The sequence below is a fragment of the Varroa jacobsoni genome, unplaced genomic scaffold, assembly GCF_002532875.2.
Source record: "Varroa jacobsoni isolate VJ856 unplaced genomic scaffold, vjacob_1.0 scaffold_1377, whole genome shotgun sequence".
In the NCBI taxonomy this organism is placed as follows: domain Eukaryota; kingdom Metazoa; phylum Arthropoda; class Arachnida; order Mesostigmata; family Varroidae; genus Varroa; species Varroa jacobsoni.
The window spans coordinates 97,530-115,460 of NW_019214279.1; the positions used below are offsets into that span (position 1 = coordinate 97,530).

A 17,931-nucleotide genomic window follows, 5' to 3' on the forward strand; every position below is an offset into this window, starting at 1 on the left:
ATGGTTACGAAGATTAATAGACGTATTTCGACCCAAAATGCAAAAAATAAATATATAAGCTAATTGAAATTTACTGACTGCCGTATATATATGTGCATATATATATATATATATGGCAGTCAATAAAAGGGCAACGCATCTTGTCGGTGACTACCAGTTTATTAGGTACGCTGTGCAATGTACATGTTACACGCGTCGTACGAACTTTAATAAGATCATTATTCAAAGTTTCTCTCATTCTCAACCGCTGTAGAAATTTCTGGAAATAACGGTCGCTATCCTAAAACCACGGGAACAGGCCTATTGTTTTCCGAAGCGTACGAGCCGATGCTAGTTTTGTTTTATTTGAAAATTATCTATCTAATATGGTAGACGATATAACTTCATTACGTTTTTTAGCGTTGGCCGTACAGTCGAAGCTAACTAGATATCGTCGTAGATCGTCAGATAGTGCATAATGCGTGCCTGAATATACTTAACGGAATAGAATAAGCGCGATTTTCTCAATAAATAAATCTTCAAAGTTTGTCTATTTCAATGGACAACTTATCTGTCTGTAGCAGATCAAATGGACCCTCTTCGGTAGAAAATGGTAATACCGGAACAAAAATGTACCTTTAGCATCATTTTTCCTTCCTGTTACATGCAAGAGCGGTGGCATCGATTCAATAAATGTTCCAGCGTTGTGGTCTTTGACGCAAGTCTTGAAAACGTTAGACAATGCATTTACTAGCAGCTAGCAATGGCCAAAATACGGTCTGACAAAAATCAATATAGCGTGGACCTTGGTAGTCTTCAGAGGAGCCGTAATCGGTTGGTCTCTCGATGACTCATTAACAATACTACCGAAGTACGTGAAAGATCAGCGTAGATTGCTGTAGTCATCTTGAATTCCGTCGTGGCTTCATCCAGTCTACCATAACAGTGTATTGGCATCCTTATGCTTGCTTTACCGGTAGGACCTCGCTCTGTTACTAACGCCATAGGACCATGCGGACGCGCGCACCATCCTAATAGTCATTGTGACTATTACAGCCGTCAACGATCACCATCAGAACTACATGATACATTACGGCAGAAAAATTCTATATATGGATTCAGGAAGCTAAGAAGACGGCAAATGGTGGGGTAACAACAGCTAACGCTCGGTCGATATCAAAAAAAAAAAAGGCCAATTAAACGATAACAATAGAGCTAATAGTGTTCTAATGTGTTTGAAAGATTTTCGCAAAAAAATTGCCTAAATATATAACTAATATTATATAACTGATGGAGGCGACCGCATCTTGTTACTCAATGGCAGAGAACTACATAGAAACCTGGGCAGCACTTTGAAACAGAGCTTTATTTACTGATTTCCTTTTAGTCGACAGAGGTGATAGCTAGAACTAGTGAAAGTTATTTGTTAGCTTTATCGCGGCCTATCGTCATATAGGTTTAGCTCAACTGATTAATGTTCGTAGTGAAATCCATCAAGTAAAAACAAATAGAATGCCGACAAATAAGTGTGAGGTAGGTGACGAGGACCTGTGTCCAGTTATTGATATAACTATCGCTCATGTTGTGTTAGCTTTATTTGAATTGAATTCTCCCAATTACTAGAATTTCATTACGGTGGCGGCGACGGCGACGGCGACGGCGACGAGGGGTGCTATTTCATAACAGACACTAAAGTTACGAACGCAGGCCATCTCCGCATCAGTATTATCGTTACCGGTGAGCGCTGTCGACGCTAGCAGTGCGTCGTCAATCACCGAGTACCTTCTTGTCGATCACGATTGCCGTTGCTGCACGATACGAGAGTATTCACTCAACGGCCAACGTCCGTAAACCACTTAATTCGCTGTGAGCTACAAGGACGCCAAATACTAATCGATAGTTGTGAGATCGTGTAATATTATTCTTTCTATTGTAGTAGGCATAATAATGTCATGCAATATTCCGATCGATCGATCGATCGATCGATCGACCCTTGTTTGATCTGAAAAAAGAGGAACGGTTACTTTTAGCGGAGCGGAACAGAGCACAACTGGCGGCGGTGACGACGACATTCCGCGATTCGTCTCCGCTACCGTCGTTACAACAGCCGTCTGCTACACGCCACTAGAGGCTGCTGCCGCCGTTGTTAATCGCTGCCTGTTCACCGAAGACTGCCAAACCAAAGGAACGAACAAGCGAATGAACTAAATCATGCTGAACGATTTCGATCCCGCTGCCACTAGTCCTGTGGTCGCTACTCCTGCGACTGCTGTCTTTGTCATCTCCGTTGTTGCCTGATCAAGCAGCAGCAGACCCAGCAAACTACTGTTGTTCGCGGTGCCCGTCGCTTTCGCTGTCCGACTGCTGCCGCTGTTGCTTGCGCCCTGTTTCCTCTTGTTGATTTCGTTCGTTTCGCTGGCTGGCTGGCTGGCTGGCTGGCTGGCTGGCTCGGTCATTACACCGAGTGCAGCCGCCTACTCGTACTGCTATAGTAATCTGAATTGGCGCTCCTTTGCTCGATCTGTTCCATGCCACTCTCGATGTCTGTTGGTGCTGTTCTATAGCCGTTCACGAGAATATACCTACCGATTGCGGCCGGTGCTTTCTTTTGCTGCTGCTCGCCGTTACTGTTGTTGGGGCTGTAATGTTCTAAGACGGTACCCTGCTGACTAGCTGCTCATCTGCTGCCTGGCGCCACTTAGCTATCTTTCTACACCGTCTCTCGTGTGAAATCGCGCATGGTTTTTCGCCGCTACCGTTGATTACCACGACGACTATGTCAATGGCGGCTGAATGTAATCACTGTCTGACTCCTTGTGTGAGTGTGTGTGTGTGTGTGTGCGTGTGTGTGCGTGTGTGTGCGTGCGTGTGTGTGCGTGCGTGTGTGCGTGCGTGCGTGCGTGCGTGCGTGCGCGTGTACAGGCCACCGCTACGGCCGAAAGCCGGACCACGCGGCCAGAACGGAAAAGATTACGTTTCTAGCAGCAACAACGGAGGGCAGGACGGCTCACAACGGTGACAGAAACCGCCACATTATATTCGCGGATGCTACTAGCTGTCGTAGTCATCTATTCAATTTCAACGACCGCTGATGTACTACGCACTGTACTGCGGCGTGCCCCGCGGTCGAATGCTCTGAACTAGTGTTTGGCTGTTTTGTTGAAAAGTGACCGTCTGTTTATCCTACGTATTCATGAATGTATATTTATACACAGTCAATGTGTCCATGTCGATGATGCGCTGCATTGCGCCACGCTATGACCATCGTCGCATCGGTAAAAGGTGCACGGAGATAAATAGATAGGGATAGTCAAAGCAAGCAAAGGCCGTTGATGAGTTGCTTTTCTAGAATGACGGACGGAGGGATGGACCGACTGATTTTCCACAGAAACTGCCGCCGCCACCAGTTGTTGGCGATGATGACGCTAATGCCGGTGAGACCATCGGTTGGAATAGTGGTCGCGGCCATAGCAAGTCATCCAGCCACCCAAAACGAATAAGCGCTGGTGCCGGCGATACGACGTGCAATAACACTTCATATCGTTTACAAACGGCAAAAAACATTATAACAATTGAATCAAACAACTACTACCACGACTCGCTGTGTATCATCACGTTGACGTTAGAACGGTCGTTTGAAGTGTTTTGTGAAAAGCAGACTTCATGTCTCGCTCAAATGTTGTTTCTGCACGATAGGCCGACTTTTTCAAATGCTTGCCAACTTAGCCCAATGCTTCTTAGTATCCAATTCGTATTACAACATCATAATTCTAATAGCGAGCATCTGTACGGTAGAATAAATAGTTGTTTAATGCACTCGAAACGCTCGCATGTTGGTTACACAGTTTGACGTCAAGCGTGCCCTTCTGCACTGATACACATGCGTGCATGTATGCATATATATGTACATACACTAAGTTTATATCCCTTTAAAAAATATAAGTTGAACGTATAGTAGCGTAGAACTCGTTTCAGTCCTCAGATCTTGTCGTCGGCGTTACTGTTCAAACGTTATCTACTAGCTGACTATTTGCAAGCTGAAGACAGCACAAATAAAGGGACACACAAACTTGTTTTATTGCTCCAATATCTTTTACTTATTCGACCCGGGCCAGTAGCCTGATACCAAACAAATAGTCGACTATTACTATATTATGATTGTTACTTTAATTTTAAACGATTGGCTCGACCAGAGCGATTAGCATCTGGAGAGTTCTACAGTCTCAACATTAGCACCAATAACTAGCATTTGTCGATTCGTTTAGGTTTGCCTCATTGACACCGCCACCGCCTGCAGCCCAAATAGAGTATTAGCGGTAGCAGTAGAAACTCGAACAGACGGCTGAGCAACAACAGGCAGCAGCAGCAGCAGCAGCAGTCACCGCCATCATTATCGCCATGGATCGGCTTTTGATGCCGCTATAACACTCTATTGAAACTTTTGAGCTGCCGTTACTGTTGCCGTCCCGACGGGTTGGCCGACTCGGTCGGTCGGTCGGTCGGTCGTTCGGTCGCCTGCCTAACCGTTCAGTCGTTGTAGCTGGCCATAGCGCTGTCGTGTTAGCTAGTCGGGTCGGGTCATCCAATCGAATCGTCAGCTGCGAACCGATCGGTAAGATGAGCGCCAGGCCTATATTTTAGTATACATACACTAAGTGCTATTCTATACGGTCGAATTGGGTATATACACACACACACACTATATGCATATGTACGCGGGAGAGACAGTCACTAGAGCCGAGCTAATTGTAAGCTGAAAGCCCGTATAGTAGTGAATACGTTTCCCTGTCATGAGATTTTTCTGCCCTATGGGTTTTGTCTCAGAAAAACATGTGCCTGTGTTTCGAGAAGCATGCGGCTTCACTTACGCGTTCACATATGTAATGATAATAATAATAATTGTGACAACATAGTTATCGAAAAACCGCAGCAAAAATAAAGCTGATCAGAGTCGATGGCTGAGCTAGGGAGAAGGCGAGAGCGTGGGGGAAGCGGTTCTGCCAAGAATATCTTTAACAAAACCAATGTTTAGAGAAGGAAACGAAAATCTTGTTCACATCGTACCACTTTAGTAGCAGTGGGCCAAGACGCAATCATCACGGTGTCATTATCACCGCCGTCATTGTCCGCATGACGATCACCATCATATTCATTTTAGAGCGGTGATGCTGCCAGCGGCGATGGTCAGAGCTTGCAATACGTAACCTCTCTTCCGTCCATGCCATGGCAGCAACACAAATGATACCAAATTTGCGATAATAATAAACCCACGACGAATGAAACTGATTGAGAAAACGTAAGTTATCTCATAAACATAAGAGATTCTTGTTTTTCCATTAATGATAGCTTTGTCTTGTCACCATTATTGGCACAAATTGTATTTAAATTAATTTGACTAGCCAAGCTTTCACAAACGGTGCACATACTGTAAATTGGCGTTACTTTATGGGTATTATTAGGCAAAACCCTAAACTGCCACGGTAGATAATTAACCAACCTAAAACGATAATAGTAAGTAACAATAGAAAGGCTGTCTGTCTTGTCTAGCGCGTGAACGAATTCATTTCGCATTCATCCTGCATGTCAGAGCCACGTTACGTCTCGGACCGAACTCGTAGTATTCGTACGGCGTTTTGCCATCAACAATATATTTAGTCCGACAGAGGCCTCATACGTAAGTGGATGAAAAATGCCTTTGTATACGTGCCGCTATTTAATAACAATGGCACCTGCGTACAAAATGATAACGCATGGCCACGGTTAACAAAACGACAATCTTTTTTTTTACTGGTACTCAAATCGTTATCGGTACGTGCTTTTATACCTGTCAGCGTCAGAGCCAATTGCTGATATTAGTTCTAGGCGTTATTTGAATACGCAGCTCCAGCGACACTATACGATCGCGTGCAGCAACAAAGCTCTCAACGGGGACTCAATTTCCGAAAAAGAACCGTGTCCGCCTATCTTGTAGACAAGCGACTATGACCATAAAGTACACGTTATTTCATTTTTTCTTTATGACTCTATCTAACACATTCTGTTTTCCCTATTAAAATTAATCTAATTATACGTTTTACCACGCGGTCGTATTCTTCACCATCGATATATGCTTGCAGTTCAAAGAAATACTGCAAATATGGCGATCGATTTGCCGTTCAAAGGTTCTAATACTAATTTGACGCACACATAGAACAGAATAAGGAAGATCGTTCGTTTCTGTTTCAGTCAGTCACAAATCTAGGACGTATGCGTACTAGAGCACCCTTAATCGACAGCCAAAACTTGATACAAGGAAGTTTAGTCGCGGGCTAGAGTGGATGCGATCATTTCTCACCGATAGCCTCTATTGCTTCCATATATTTGCGGCCTGTTCTCGCTAATGCAGCGTCCATCTTAAAGAAACAATGAAAACAAAAGGGTCACTGCGACGTACTGCATCTATCTACAAATTGAACCTTAAATATTAGTCATGGAGCCTCCGACGGTCACAGGAATAGCGGTAGCAGTAGGATCAGAGTTGAGGCTCCCGCTATCCAGCGACCAGCTAGCTGCGAAAAGACAGTGAAGGAGATGTACATTAAGAAAAATAGCTTATAGCCCCATAGGCGTAATGTAGTGCGAACGTGTCGTGCATGATACACTTGATCAGCCTTTATCAGTTCGCGAATGTATGTACATACGGCATACACACAGGCACATACATGCGCGCAGTTGGTAAGAAAACTTTCACTCAAAGGTCCGTTCGCTGCATAGGCGCAGCGGTAGCGACCGTTTCAAAGTGCCTATGCAACACTCTGCCAAAACTTCTACCAGTAAAATAAATGTAGCGTTACATTATGCTGATGGGATATATATATGTATAGAGATAAAACGAGCCAGCACGACGTAGCCATCCAACTAATAGACATTGTCAACGACTTCCGATTAGTGGCAGCATTCTCACTGGATGTACTTCAGATAGCTACTTCGCTAGATTTGAGACATAAATTTAATTTTGATTTCATGCTAAAACGCATTTTCAGAATATAAATTAAATCGCTAATCGCGTATATTATAAGATATACGCCGGCTGTCTGGCTGGATTGTCTCGATTGGTCGTCATTACATCCCATATAAGTTGGCCCATTGTTTCAGTTTACTTTATCAGGTATCGTTAGACCATAGTCACAAGATAACTTTCATTAGATCATCATTGCCGCCAACGTTAGCATAAATAAGCTTGCTACTGTCGTTCTAATCAGAAACGGCTATGATTTATGCCAAGGAGATAATAACGGCGATTACAAGAACAACAGCATCGAGGACGCTGACTACAATAGGACGACTGTCAAACAGACGCTCATTTGTTAGCAACACCGCAAAAAAAAGGTAAAGACATCGACTTTCTCATTAGATTTGGCGCCAGTCGTAATGATGACTATTACTACAACTCTTCAACCCATCATGACCCGCCGGCCAACATTAATGACGTGATAATTATTATCAACATCTTCGTTTTCGGTAACTGATACGTTTTGTTGCGTTCCGTAACAGAAGATACGTACTGCTAGCTATTACTCGATAATGAACAACGTCCGCTTCGCTGATTTTATGGCATACGAGTAAATAGTAAGGTTTATCCTATCTCGAAATTGGAAAAGGGCTGTTGTGCGGGACCGCGTACGGAATCTATTTTTTCAGCAATGGCTTTTTATCTCTCGTCCTTGAGGGAGTTAGTATTTTATTTTTAGTGCATTTCGAATTAGTTCATATAAATGGAAGCCACGGACAACATACACAAACACACGAACGCTAGGGCCCGTTTGCAGTACTACTTTGAAGCCCTTTTACGACATTCAGATACTTCATAGGATATTAGAGGAAATATTTTTCGGCTCTCGATGTGCCAGTATCGCTGTCTCCTTACCAATTTATCGCTTTCATGTCCATAATATAATAGTCTTCACAAAAATGCCACAGTCGCCCAGCTGGAAAGGGCTGTATCAGTGACGCCAAAGCACGATGCATTCGTAGCACCGCCACATACACACAGACATGTTTTTGTATATATATATATATATATACATACATACAAACAAAACATCGATTGATCCATCTGTAGCCGCCGACGACGACACCGCTTTCTCGCAGCAGCAGAGTGATTATTGCCAGCCTCGTCATACTGAGTCGTGCCTATGAGAAACCTGTATTGCACGATTCGGTCAATAACTATGTAATACTGCCATTTCCTTTGCTTCTTAGTAAAACAACACTCCACTATCCTAACCGACATTACGGTGATGGTAATTATGTTTATGGTTAATGCTAGACTGTTACAACGAATCACTTCCTTGTTTTGAATCGGTGTACCATATGACTGGCTCGCCATATATATATATATATAACTAATCGTATAGTGAACACGCACATTATAAACGTGTTTGTTATCTGTGACACCAATGTCTGCTGTCGCCCAATATGAGCCGGTCAGTCAGACAAGAGCACTTTTTGTTGCAATGGGTCCTGTCATGCCTAGGGTAGCCACGTATTTCATAGTCGAGAGACAATGATAGTGTAGACAAAATCTATCTACAAGGCTATATATCTCATTAAGATAATGTATATGTCCGGCATGTTGCTAGTCATTTAGATATTTCAATATGACTTGTAGCGATATGTAACGCGCTGCCATTATATAATATGTTCTGAACGAATGAGACGATTCGCCAGTGCGATTTGTATACATGTATATATTGTCTGTGTGCGTACTAGTCAGAGCTAGAATCTGTTTGTTATTGGCGTACTACGGTCGGTGGCTAGTACGGAGTCGTACCCTCGCCTGCTACATTTTTCATTTGTTCGTAGTGAACAGAAGCAATTGGGTCTGCGCTTGAGCTGGTAGCGCGCACGCCGCTGTGCGTCGTGGTTCTTGCCTTGTCGACGTCCAGGCAGCGACAACCGTAGCGTCCCATCAAAAACGGAGGCGGCTGCGGCGGCGGCGGCGGCGGCGACTGAAGCGTAATCTCATTCATTCGAACGACGGAGATGAAACAGAGAGACGATCGTTCACACAAAGGCACAACAGTTAAACAGGAACGTAGTTGTTAATCGCGAATCGACACGGTTGGTCGTACGGACAGAGCGGTCGAGAGTGACATACACATACAAACAGACGCATTGAGCAAGGCGATGACTCCACAGACGGCTAGCGTCACAAGCAATAGCAACGCTGACGATGATATACGCAAACGCTCGACACGCAGAGAGCCTGCCGGGACCGCCGCTGCCGCTGTGCTTCGTCTTAAATTCATGTTCTACTGTTTGCTTGGCCGTTCTAAACTAAAATAGTAATAACAATAAAAAAATGGCAATAATAACAATACCAGGCGCAGGCAGATACGAAAAAGTGGGTATAACACATTGCCATAGTTATGACCACCGCCAGCGTCCGATGTCATTGAATGATAAAGTTGGTGTCGATGATATTGGACCGTCTCTTCTTCGACGCGACATAGCATTACAGTAAGTAAATAAAATATTCCTTTCGCGGTTGCTAACAAATACACATGCGGGTTACTTAAGGCAGCGGTCAAAAGGGACCAGTGTTTAAATTTTTAGGTGAAAGTAGCACAAGAACATTCTGTAGATACGATAATAATCCCGTTATGCCATGACAGACGCCGGATTACTGGGTATTACGTGCAGTTCGATGTAGAGAAACGTCCCCTCTGTGGTCAAAATCGCTCGATTCTACAATAGTTTGAGTGAATGAGGCAGCCCGCTGTGTGCAATCAATGCAGAAAGAATTAGATCAAAACTGACAGTTCTATTTTGTTAAGTGTGTGTGTGTGTGTGTGTGTGTGTTTATATCGCTTACCTGTGTTTTGACGGCAATCCAAATTGGATTTGTGCTTTGTCGTTGTTACTATTGCGACTACCTCTCCGCGATGGCGTTGCGACTAATAGCAGCTGGCTGTTTACTATAAGTACACGTTCCGTTTGCGATCAGCTTGCCGTCTTCACCAGCCAAACAGGCACTCACCTCAACAGCACTATTATTATTTCTTCTTTACTCCCTCTATACTTTTACGGCCTGACTGCTGCACAGGAAGCGAGCGCCTCGCTCCCACACTAATCATCTATAACGTAATAGTTAGCACCCCATCGCCTGTAGCGTCGCCGTCGATTCTGCTGTTATTGTCTCCGACATCGCGCACTCCTGCCGGTGCTGCTAGCGCCGATATCACAGAGCAGCATCATTAATTGACCACTAATTTTGCTTACAACTAGTTTTTTGCGATGAGCGCAATTCGAATTCTTTTCTTGTCTTTGGGAAAAATGTCTCCTGGTTAATCCTTCGTGCGATGGAACATATGCGCCGTCGAGGTGCAGCGCTGGACGAGACGCGACAACGACGACGATGATAGAACCTGTTTCCTTTCTGGTTTTTTTTTTTCGTCACTGAGATTCGTCAGCAGTTGCGTTTCATCTTTGTTGAAGTTTCTCTAATATAGTCCTTATCCCGTTGCTGAACTAGATTTTATTCCTTTTTCGGGCACCACTACAAGCATTTCCTCCACAATACAGCAGAGGAAATGTTTGTCACAATTATTTGCGCATTCACAAAGCATTAACACATCAATGTATCCAAACAGTATTGCTTCCTTTCTCACACGATCTTTCTTACAGAGTAATCCGCAGAGAGACACATAAGCACTCACACACATAATACGCACACTTAAAGGCCATAGAAACGATCATTTTGTACATCGATCTATGTCGAGATGTTGTTAATCCAGCGAATCAATATTTTTCTGTCGCCGTTGTCATCGCCAATCGTTATCTCATGCAATTCGCTTTCTCTTAACCTTAGCAATCAATCAACTAATCGATAAATCGACGAAGTCTAACGATGACTTCGTCGAAACCCTCTTTTGTTTTCCTCTTCTTGTTTGTTTGTTTTCGATTCTTTATTATGTAGCAATGCTGTTCTGCACTGATCCTATCCGGCCTGTTAGCCTTCGTTCCTTTTTGTCCCCGTGGTGTTCGGTTCGGGCCGGCCTGACTCACTTAGCTAGAGCTAACTCAGGCCGGCGTCTGAACTCTCGACGCAGTTCAACGGACGAACGAACGGACGGACGGACGGACAAACGAACGAAATTGACCACGTATCGGCAGCACATTACACGCCTCCTTCTTCCCTTTTTCTTTGGCTGGCAATAGTCACTTGCTATGTTGTCCGACGCTTCACCACTGACTGTTGTTATGCTGCTGCTACTACTACTACAACTACTACTATTACTACCACTACTACTACTACGATTACTACTACTACTACTACTACCACCGCCACCACCAGTACTACTACAGCTACAACGACAACTGTTACTCCTGCTGCAGCAGCAGAAGCTGTGGCTTCTGGGGCCAGCAGCAAATGTCGTGGTCGTCGTCGTCGTTCCTGTTGTCAGTACTCACAACGATTTCTACTACAAAGAACAGCAGCAGCAGCAGCAGCAGCAGCAGCTGCAACGCCACCGCCATCAGCACGAGCGCCGAATGCCTTTAAACATCCTTCTCCAGAAGAAACAAGCGAGACAGGTATGACACTACACTTGTTCGTTGCTTGCCTGCCTGCCTGGCCGCTTCGCCGCTCGGTCGTCGTCGTCTGGTCTCCACTCACCGCGACAACACGGTCGTCGCTTAAACTGCAACAGCAGCAGCAGCAACAGCAGCAGCAGCAGCAGCAGCAGCAACGATGCCGGCACAGTTCTTCTCGTTCTGCAGCCGACTCTGAATGCGATGCGTCGATACTATACTAAACTGTGCCTGTGTGCGGACTGTGGCAAAAAAACGCACACCAACAACGCCGACAAGCACCATCGCTACCGTCAACCCCTATTGCTCCTCGTACTGCCGCTGACTGGCACGACTCACTGCCACTATTCGCAGTTGACAGCAACGGACACTTCGTACACAGCACTCGACGCAGAGCAACGCCACGGCAAAACAGAGTCCCACCGCTGATGATCGTAGCGGCGCGCCGTCGTCGGTCTGTTGTGCTGCTGCTGCTGCTGCTGCTATATTGCGTTATTGTCGGTAACGGCGGCGGCGCGGCGCGGCGCGGCGCGGCGCGACGTCGTAGTCGTCACACACGGTAAATTGCTTCCGTAGCGCGGTTTCTCGTAGAGCTGCTGCTGCTGCTGCTGCCGCCACCGCCGCTGTTGCTGCTGCTGCCGCCGCCGCCGCCGCCGCCGCTGCTGCTGCTGCTGCGCGGGCCGTTGTAGAGAAGAGAAAGAAGGAAGATATCGGTGACTGACTGCAGCGATGGGCAAGGGGGCCAAAAGATGGCTTTGACCAACAGCGGCAGCAGCAGCAGCGACAACAACAATGGAAAGCCAATCAGGAATCTGTTGTATACAGGGCTCAACACCTACGATCCCCCTTTGTTCTTGCTCGTTCCGGTCTTCGACACCAAATACGCCAACGTTACCACTCGAACGGATGATGACGTCGATGATATGGATTCGAATATTGACGTTGTTTAAGATGCCTGTGATTATAGTTCAGTTGTTGTTGTTGTTGTTGTTGTTGTTGTTGACGTGTCGAATTGGCCAAACGAAGAGGCGAATGAACGGCTGTAAAGAGGCACGAACGACTACTTTGAATACGGATGCTGCGCGTATAAGAGATACATTAGAAGCATCTGAACAAATCGACACGTTGCGTTTGTTAAGGGTGAAAGGATGGAAGTACTTCTAATTTGCGATCAGTTAGGGGCATTCATTAATCTGTAGCTGTCTGCTAATCGTCCGTAAAACGTGTCTACAGAAAAAGATTTACATTTAGAAGCAATCCTGCTGCATCTGGTTGTTTTGATTCGTTCTTAAGCAAGTGATTCGAAAAGCGACTCGGCCACTAACAACATATCATTTCCCTCTGTGAAACTCTGAATTTAAAAAGCTCCAAAAATATGGATGGCAATCGACAAAGTGGCACCCAAACGGATATGTCGAGAAGGATGCGTGAGCGTACACGCACGCTCGCACGAACGTACACACACACACACACACACACACACACAAACACACCCACAGCCACTCAGTGAGAGAAGGACGGCGTGTGGCCGGTGAGGAATAACGATAGGAGCAGGGCTGGCTAAAGTGTGAAGACCGAGATCTAACCGACATAGGTCGAACTGAGGCAACAAGGCGAACTGAGAGGTGAATCGTTAGTAACAACACTAGTTCTTGTGGCCGGGTAATTGCGGCACAACAAAGCGGACGCTTGACAAAACGCCGGATAGAGGTTCTTCTACCTGCAGGTCGTGCTTCAGCTTTTTGATATTATGATTGTTATTATTATGGCTGCTGTGAAAAATGCTCTGTTATTGACGGCGCTGCTGCTACTGTTCCTCTTGCTTGTGCTTGCACTTTTTTCTACCTTTTTTTTTTGTCTCCAGGCCCTTCTCAGATCAGTCGTTCTTCGATTAGTTTTTTGTTGCTCCTGCCGCCGTTGCCGTTGCCGCCGTTGCTCCGCTCAGTCCTTGGCTAAGCGAATTCGTCTTAGAAGTCGTGTCTCGATCGGCTCAAAGAAAGAACAGCTTCTTCTCTTTCTTCGTTCGCTTGTCGCCGTTGTTGCTGCTGCTGCTGCTTTTCTATTTCTTTTTTGTCGCAATGATATTTCTTCTTGGTTTTGTCGCATTAATATTCTGCATACTCGAATAATCTTCTCGGCACTCCTCAGCGATGGCAAGTCAGTATCGTTGCCGCTGCGGCTACCAATCAGAATCGGCAACAGCAGGAGCGGTTGCGACACAAACGCAATTCAAAATGTCGACGACGATTTTATCACATCAGCGACCACCATAACGACGACGACGACGACGATGATGCTGCCTACCAGGATAAAAAAGGAGGGGGAGGAGGAAGAGGAGAAGCAGCGGCGAAGGGACGCAATTTCTTCGTGTGGCGATGTGTAAAGATGGGCTAAAGAGCGGGCGGTCCACCAACACCGTTTCGGTGACAGTTATCGCAGTTATCGACAGCCTCCGAGGTTCAGGCCGTCGGATGCTGATGAACGACAATAGTTGGCGAAGACTGATCACAGCACCGGCCGAAATCGTTGCGATTCTGCCAATAATGTTGATCGTAGGTGGCGCTGACTATGCACAATTTGTTTTGGTGCACGTCGATCCTCTACTCTTTCCGGATATTGTTTTTCTTCCGCTGCTTGTCTTTTTGTAAGTACTCGTACATTCAACGTAACGCGTTCTAATTGAGTGTATCCCTTTTTCAAAGAATAGATGTTCCGTTGACACATATAGCCTTATATCCTCTTAAACAGACTACTCATCTGTTCTTTCCCGTTTTGTATCGTTACATTTACCAGAAAGATACATCATAACGCACTGTAGCAGCTGCTAATTAGAAAAGAGCAGTAATAACGGTCGCTGTTGTTGTTCTCACTGCCGCTGAAAAATTTTTCCCTTTTTCACTGTATCGAAGACCTACCCAGTCCTTCTCTTTCTCTCTCTCTCTCTTTCTCTGTCTCTGTCTGTCTAGCGCTCGCGCTTTCTTTTTTTTTTATTTTTCGTAACGATGTGGATCAGCCCCAGCTGGGGTTAGCAGACGATTTTGTGGCGACGCTGGCTGGCAGCGGCTGCGCGAAGGGAGCGCTGTGTGGTGCGCCCCTGAGACAGCACAAGGGGAAGGGGAGGTGGGGAAGGGGGTAGTGGGGCCGTCGGCCACTGCTGCGCGAGGTGGGGTGGAGAAGACACAATAACACCCTCACGCACGCACGCACGCACGCACGCACGCACGCACGTTCCGACCGACCGACCGACCGACCGACTGCTTTGCTTCTAATAGAGCTGCTGCTTCTCACAGCGGTGACAGCAGTGACAGTGTCGGTAGCCGAAGAAGCGGCGCCTTATTCTTCTGCTGCCGCTGCACTGGCTGCAACAATGTTGGCGCTAAAACGGGGGAGTGGGGCCAGTAATCCACTGCGCGCCGCTGTAGCATGAAGCGATAGGGCGGCAAGAGCTAGAACGCCGACAGCTCCAAGACGTCTGTTTAACTGTTAAATAACGGCGTTACCGTTTAATCTTTGTTATGTCGATGATGATTCATTGACATTGACGGAACTTCAATTGCACCAGAATTAAATCGCGCCACCGTGACATCTACTTATATAATAGATACGAACCAAAACAATAGCGATCACTTGAGTCGAATCTGCTAGAGTTGTGTATAATCGCTGTAGTTGTACTAGTGTCTCTAGTAGTTCCACTGTGTAGATGAGGATGGTGGTGAGCTGCGCTCAACAGACACACATACACGCACGAGCTCCGCACCTTTCAATGGCCACGAGCGATCTGCCGCCCCGTCAGCGTCCACACACACACACAGTGGGAAAGGGTAAACGAGGCGAATTGGTGAGGGCGACACTCCCCTCCTTTCTTGTATTTCTTCGCTTTCGCTCTCTATCTCTCTCTCTCCCTCTCTCTTTCTTTCTTTCTCTCTGCCCGTCTGCCCAAGCTGTGCCAGCTCCTGGCGCGGTGAGCGAGTGGCGGCGGCAGCGGCCGCCACGGCAGCAACTGTATGCAGCCTGCAGCGCAGAGCGGGCAGGCAGGCAGGCAGGCAGCCAGCCAGCCAGCCAGCCGGCCGGCCGGCCGGCCTGCCGAACCTGCTCTGCCTGCCTGAAACCAGTCGGCCGGCCTGCCGCGTTCGCTATATTTCCGCTCTTGCCGTGCTAGCCCTGTACGCGCATACGAGAAGTAGCAGCGGCGCCAACCAAGGAAGGCAGGGCGCGCGGCACTATATAGAGAATTATAGTGAGTTGAGTGGCAGCGTTGCCGGAGGCGCAGTAGCATTAGCAGAGGAGTTGAGCGATCGCCGTGGTGGTGGTAGCGGTGGCGGCTCCGGAAGCAGCAGGAAACCTCCGGCAGGCACCGTTTACTTGAACATGGTAAAGGAGGGGAGGGAGGAGGTGGACGAAGGAAACACGGGGGTGAACAGCCGGGGAGGACGGGTTGCTGGCAGTGAGAGAACAGGGAAGGAGATGGACAAACGAACGAGCGGACGAAAAAGACGCGGTGAACAGAGAGCAGTGAAGCAGGCTTGTTAAGAGCACGCACATAACAGACAGAGAGTCATACAGGAGAGGGATACACAGACACATAGACGCGACCCAGTCAGAGGAAGTATTGCAGGAACCATGGAATAATGGACAGAGGGCAACAAACGAACGACGGATGGAGCCTATGATAGAGGAGGGACGACGGATTGACGACCCTTCGTCGTGGGGCGAGCGGGCGGGCGGGCGGTTAAGCGTACGGCCAGGCAGAGGTCCACGGACAAGAGGACTCTCAGCAGCGATAGAAGCGGCCGTGAACGATAGACGGAGTTGGAAAAGAGCCTGAGGAATGGTTGTGGGAGGCTGGAGGCTGGCTTTGACGACGCAGAGCGGCTGGAATAAGCGTTGCTAAAGAAAGAAAAATAGGCGATAGAGCGACAGGCGCCTAGAATGAATTAACAGGCATGGAACATATATGATGTGTGCACTATGAGGATAGTCACTTTTTATTGTACAGAAATTTCGTTGTTCCGTTTAAGTATGCCGCAATGAGTCTGAGGCGATAATAACTATTCTAAGCATACTTCTCCAGGGATTTTTCACTATATCCATGCATAAAAATACTCATGGGTATAGTGCAATTTGCGATTTACAAATGGTAAAGGCATATAAATCGTTTGAACCGGTTACATTAAAAAGATCTTGACAAATAGAATATTCTATTACTATAAATTAGACAGAATTTAATAATCGATTATGGTTGAGGTATGTTTTTGTAATCTGGACGCGAAATTGCCAAGCCTGTGCTTCTTTTTTGTGATGAAGTAAGGAAGATTCCCTTGTCATAATCTAGAGATCAATTCATATATTCGACCTGCATTCGCCACCAACGGAATGTATATGTATAAATATTTTTCTAACTACAAGTTCTGAAATACATCTCAAACTTTTTTTTACCATAGTAAGTTTTATCTGTCAACTCACAATTATTTTGTATGCCTTTGCGCGCTCTTTTAGATTGTTAAAGCTCTCTAACAAAAGGGATAAAAACAACGTGTTCCCTACTTGAACCAGTGGACCATCGGATATAGCTTTACGCAGGATAAAAACAGCAGAGTGATAAATGGGCGGATACGCTTATAATTTGTCGATTTACCAAAAAATATATTTTGAAACTTTTAGGCTCTCAAGGTACGTCTAAAATTCATCATAAAACACGATCTGTCTTTACCTGCGTACAAAAGCGGGGCAACATTGGCTTTCATAATGTGTTTGAGCAACTGGTTGTCAATTTGCTTTCCGTCGATGGTTTGTTGTTATTCTCGGCGTTACCCCCTCGACTTTCCCCATTCTCCTCCGTCCGGGAAAAGCAACTGCGACTTCTACAGCTTTCTACTACTACTCACTACGAGGTCGCCTTGAGCAGCAATTCACTCCCCCCCGCACCCGTCCTCCCATTGGGAGCCGAGGTGGCTTCGCCCATTCCATATAGGGCGTTTCCTATATTCCTGCCAACCCCTCTGGCCCTCAGACACCCCGTCACCGGGTAAAGTTATGAGGAGTTGGCAGTTCGAAGGATGCTTTGGCTAGACTAGAACCAGCATTAGCTTCGGTGCCGGCCCGCTAGGGTCGTTATGAAGCGACTAAAGGTAGCAAAACGAAGGACTAGGCAGTGACGGCAACCACTAGTACTACTACTGCGCGCCGTTAGGGCAATGCTTTTGCTGTTGGTAGCGATATGCCACGCTCTACCGTGTCCCACAGAACCCTGTCGGCGATTCATACACGGGCACCCATCCTGAACGAAACCGGACAAAATCATCCAACAAGACTACTACCTCCTAATTTCCCCTCAGCTCCTTTACCTGGTGGCGGATGCGAGCAACGCAGAACATCGTG

General features: G+C 46.5%; 1 protein-coding gene across 1 annotated transcript in view; it reads right to left on the reverse strand.

Moving 5' to 3' along the window:
• LOC111269309 (AT-rich interactive domain-containing protein 5B) overlaps positions 1-12,005 on the reverse strand; it is a 66,504-nt gene extending 54,499 nt beyond the window's left edge. The window contains exon 1 of the mRNA XM_022848784.2: positions 9,836-12,005. The gene's annotated coding sequence lies outside the window, so the exon portion shown is untranslated. The remainder of the gene's footprint in view (positions 1-9,835) is intronic.
• Between the last annotated feature and the right edge of the window lie 5,926 nt (positions 12,006-17,931).